General features: G+C 39.4%; 1 pseudogene; it reads right to left on the bottom strand.

Annotated features, from left to right (window-relative positions):
• Positions 1 to 687: 687 nt before the first annotated feature.
• Positions 688 to 1,201, bottom strand: LOC113886459 (annotated as a pseudogene).
• Between the last annotated feature and the right edge of the window lie 4,212 nt (positions 1,202 to 5,413).

Here is a 5,413-nt window from a genome sequence, read left to right as displayed (position 1 = left end):
ATTTTGGAGGCCCCCCCCCCAATAAAGTCTGTCACTGTTTCCATTGTTTCCCCATCTATTTGTCATGAAGTGATGGGACTGGATGCCATGATCTTCTTTTTCTGAATGTTGAGCTTTAAGCCAACTTTTTCACTCTTAACTTTCACTTTCGTCTAGAGTCTCTTTAGTTCCTCTTCACTCACTAAGTCATGTCAAACTCTTTTGTGACCCCATGGAATGTAGCCTGCCAGGCTCTTCTGTCCTTGGGATTTCTCAGGCAGAATACTGGAGTGAGTTGCCATTTCTTTCTCCAGGGGATCTTCCCTACTGGGATTGAACTGGGTCTCCTGCATTGGAATGCAGATTCTTTACCGTTGGGCCACCTGGCAACCCCCTATATATGTGAGTACAATAAACAATAAGTGGCCTTAGAATGTGAAATTCCCCAGAGTTCCAGAATGGATCTTGATTGTTTATTGGCTGGCTTGAGATACTTATTAGTTTATTAATTCTACCATTTTTTCCAGAAAGTATATCAGGTATTAAGTCTTTTTTAAATAAATAATATCTGGCAGTTTATTAAAAAATGGAGCATACTGAACAACAAACTATCTTACATCTTTCAGGAAGAAAAAACACTAAATTTGAAAAGACGTCTCCCACTGAATCTGGACACAACACCTCTGCTCAATTAAGAGAAACATTTGTACAGTCCAGGTCTTTATTTTTACACCCATCAGGCTATGAATTCATAGGGAACTGGCTCCAACAGTTTGGGTTCCTTTCCATTGGTCTTCACGAAGTGTGCTTCTCTGGGTGGAGCAGGCTGGTGCTTCAGCTGAACCCAAGTCCCTTTCTCGTTGGCTTCCTTCTGTTTCTGATCATTTTCCTTCACACATTTCAGGAAGCTATCTTGGCTCTTAGAGTGCTTAATATGCTCGATATGCACATTAATTCTTTTGGCAAGAATCTTGTCCTTAACTTGTTTGTTTACAATGATGCCAACAGCATGTTAGGTAACATTGTCAACTCTCCCAGTTTTGCCATGGTAACATTTATGGGGCATTCCTTTTTGAACAGTACCCATTCCCTTGATATCTACAATATCACCCTTCTTGTAGATTTGCATGTATGTGGCCAAAGGAACAACTCCATGTTTTCTAAGAGACCTAGGGAACATGTAGGGGGTGTCCCTCCTCTTTCCTTTTGTGTTGGTCATTTTGGCGAATTACTGGAAGATGGCAGTTCCGGCTGAAACACTTAAGGCATTAAGTCTTTAAAGAGTCTGCTGGCACTCTATTTTAAGATACTTGGAGATTAATAAAACCCAGATTAGCACTGAGCCTTATAAGTCAGATAGCAATACTGTTTTTATAAATATAACTCACACACATTGGAGACATAATAAATCTAAGAATTAGCTTTACAGATGGGGGAACTGAAGATCAACTGTGTTTAGTAGCTTTGCAGCTGGTTAGACTAAAAATCAGACCTTCTGACTTCAGATTACTTCATCTTTCTATGATCCATTTTCCCTGTTGAAAGACTTCATAGAAAAGAAAAATAGTTCTTGAGCAATATGTAGAGGAACTGATGAGTTTCGTTGGGTATAGACCTGCCACTTGGCTTTGTACACAAGCAGCTAATGATGGTGGGATAAGTACAGGACTTTGGAGACATAGGTGTGAGTCCCCAAACAGCTTTTTGACTCTGGGAAAGATATTTAACCTCCTTGATCCTTAGATGCCTCTTTTGATGAATGGGAATAATTGCACCTGCTTTAAGAAACTGACTGAATGCGTTGCTACTGGTTAGAGTACTTGTGAATTGCAGTGAGGGACTGGGATACTAGATACTCTTGCTGTCATTGTTATAGCAGGAAGCATGCAGTTGCCAGTGATCCTCTCAGTTCCCCCAGTGCTCTTTCCTGGGTGACCAAGAGACGAAGAGACACACAGCTTCACTTTGGAAGAGCTGTCTGGAAGGAATGCGAAATGAGTTCCGGAAAGCCAGTTGGAATTTAATAATGCATGAAAAATACACCAAGGGGAGGAAGGAACCAATTAGGCAGCAATTAAGGAGACTGCAATTACAATGCATCTTAATAAAGTCCAAAAAATATTAGCCTACAAATAGAAGACAGGCTAGTTACCTGTGGAAAAAAAGAGAAGTGGAAATAAGGAGACGGTGCAAGTCAGATATGATGAAAGCAAAGAACAGGAAAGGAAAAATAAAAATATATTTTGCACTGTCTTCTGTGCATGTTCAAATCCCAAGCATCTTTCATGAATCTATTTTTATGACATTCCTTGAAGCACTTCTGTTTAGTACTGTTATTAAATTATGGTGCTTCCTTCACAGCTGAAAAGCTAACCCCAGTAATCCCCCAAATAGGAAGTACAAATGATTAGCAAATTTTTGAAAAGTGACCAACTATCTTAGGAATCAAATAAATGCAAAGTAAAATAATTTAATATCCCACCTGAATCTGAAAATCAGAAAAGACATTTTAAGCATTTTTTGCCTGTTCCTTCTTTATACTTGCACTGGGGCATCCCGACTTACACTGAGCAGCTGTTTGAGGAGCAGTTCTTTTTTGGTATATGACTGTCAGACAAGTGTGCTGTAGAGAAAGGGGTTCTGGAAAAGAAGTCAGGAGACTGAGCCAATTAAAGCCTCAGCTCCAACAATGGAGTACTGAGAATTCATATTTAGAGTCAGCTATTGTTTACTAATTACTTACCATGTGAGAGATGAGAACTTTATTCTGTATGACATAGTTAATATCCACAGTAATGTCTGCTTTTTATTGTTAACCCCTTTTGTTCAGAGTATGATAGGCAACCTAATCCTGAGGGGTTGGATCACTCAGTTCAGTTGCTCAGTCATGTCCAACTCTTTGCGACCCCATGGACTGCTGCATGCCAGGCTTCCCTGTCCATCACCAACCCTCATGTCCATTGAGTCAGTGATGCCATCCAACCATCTCATCCTCTGTCATACCCTTCTCCTCCTGCCTTCAATCTTTCCCAGCATCAGGGTCTTTTCCGATGAGTCAGTTCATCTCATCAGGTGGCCGAAGTATTGAAGTTTCAGCTTCAGCATCAGTCCTTCCAATGAATATTCAAGACTGATTTCCTTTAGGATGAACTGGTTGGATCTTGCAGCCCAAGGGACTCTCAAGGTTGGGTATCTTACCCAAGTTCAGGGTTTTAGTGAAAAAGCATTAAGTTAATTTATGAAAGTGTTTTGAAAACTAATTAATAGCATCATTTTTAAAACCTGCCTGCCAATGCAAGAGACATGAGATGTGGGTTTGATCCCTGGGTCAGGAAGATCCCCTGGAGGAGGGCATGACAACCCACTTCAGTATTCTTGCCTGGAGAATCCCATGGACAGAGGAGCCTGGCGGGCTCCAGTCCATGGCATCACAAAGAGTTGGACAGGACTGAAGCAGCTTACCCTCGTGACTGCAAAGAAAATAAGTGAGCAGTGAAAACTTAATAGTAATAATAATGAGAAATATTGAATTTTATTTCAAAGGTTTATGTTCCTTTTCTGTTTTAAAATGGCAGTTCACATCAAAGCCAAAAATGTCATCATCATATTTGAACTCAACTTTTTTTTTTAAATTTTATTTTTAAACTTTACAATATTGTATTGGTTTTGCCAAATATCAAAATGAATCCGCCACAGGTATACATGTGTACCCCTTCCTGAACCCTCCTCCCTCTTCCCTCCCCATACCATCCCTCTGGGTCGTCCCAGTGCACCAGCCCCAAGCATCCAATTTTGTGCATCAAACCTGGACTGGCAGCTCGTTTCATACATGATATTATACATGAACTCAACTTTAAAACAAGCTACATAACTTTTTAATTAAATTTTGTTTTAATTATTTGAAATATTAATATGATTTTCTCAATCATTTGTTTAAAACCTTTCAACGTGTCCAGCGGTTATAGAACAATCTGGTTGGTGGTTGATCTGGTTCCCCAGAGGCTTATAATCTGTTCTATAAAATTTTGTACCTTAACTATATTTTTCATGTCTGATCATTTCATATGTGTAGTCTTTTTCTCACATTGGGTTTAATCATTCCATGGAACAGAGGCTCTATTTTATCCTACGAATGTCTTCTGTTTTTATTCGATGTATGTCTCCTTAGCACCACTTGACGTAGTGATGGGTATATTACAGGCACTTCCCCAATCCCTGGGGAATCAGGAATAATAAAACAATTGGAATAACAGAATTGGAAGAAGCTGTGAGGCACAAATGACCTGCAGATGCTCTGATACAACAGTTTGCCTCTCTACACTCCCACAACATTTTGAACCATTATCTACAACCCTTTTAAAAGTTTTTCCAAGTTTCTAGGGACAGTTTTGGCTTTAGGCAAGGGGGAGTCTCAGGAATCTCTATCACATTGAAAAGTCTGCTGACTTATTAAGAACTTGTTTCTGTACGAGTGCTACTTTGTTTTTTTAATTGGAGCATAATTGCTTTACCATGTTGTCTGGGTTTCTGTTGTACAAGGAAGTTAATCTTTTAAAACTCTGGGTTTCTGGCTTATTGCCAAACCGAGTTTTCACATTGTAGACTCTTTGTTGGTTTCCCACCTTGATGTGCTGTCTGTTGCTTCAGTCATGTCTGACTCCTTGTGACCCTGTGGACTGCAGCCCACCAGGTTCCTCTGTCCATGGGATTCTCCAGGCGAGAATATTGGAGTGGGTTTCCATTACCTCCTCCAGGGTATCTTCCCTACCCAGGGGTCGAAACCACATCTCTTATGTCTCCTGCATTGGCAGGCAGGTTTTTTACCCACTAGCGCCACCTGGGAAGCCCATCCCACTTTGATAGCCTTCTGTTACACCATTCTCTGTATATAAGTTATCATCTTCTCTCTTGAAGCATCACTGTGGATTGGAAAGAATGTTAGCTTTGCAAACATGTGTATCCTTACTCCATCATTGCCTGCTATGTGATCGTAGATAATCTGTTATAAAACTGCGTTATCTAATCTGTAAAATAATACCAATTGCACCCAACTCAAAGAGCTGTAATAAAGATTAAATGAGATTTCTAGGGAAAATGTGAGGTAAAGATGATGTGATTAGACTCTTGGGCATGGATAATTCATAAAAAGTTAGATTTTTAAAATATTTTAGGTTGAGCCTATTAACTTTGATTTCTAGGCAGAATATTTATCCCATCTAAAAGTATTATAATTATTTGCATTGGGTTAGAGTGCAAAGAGGATTTAGAGACCTGGATTTAAATCTTATACTCCCTCTTACTGACTGAGTGACATAGTGCAAATAATTTATACTTGCTGAAAGTCTGTTTCTGGTAATTAGTAAACAAGGAAAATAATATCCACTACACAAATTAAGACAACCGAGGAGATAATGTATATCTCTGTTGTACAGAA

This window comes from Bos indicus x Bos taurus, chromosome 29 (assembly GCF_003369695.1).
Source record: "Bos indicus x Bos taurus breed Angus x Brahman F1 hybrid chromosome 29, Bos_hybrid_MaternalHap_v2.0, whole genome shotgun sequence".
NCBI lineage: Eukaryota > Metazoa > Chordata > Mammalia > Artiodactyla > Bovidae > Bos > Bos indicus x Bos taurus.
This window is presented reverse-complemented; position numbering and strand designations above follow the sequence as displayed.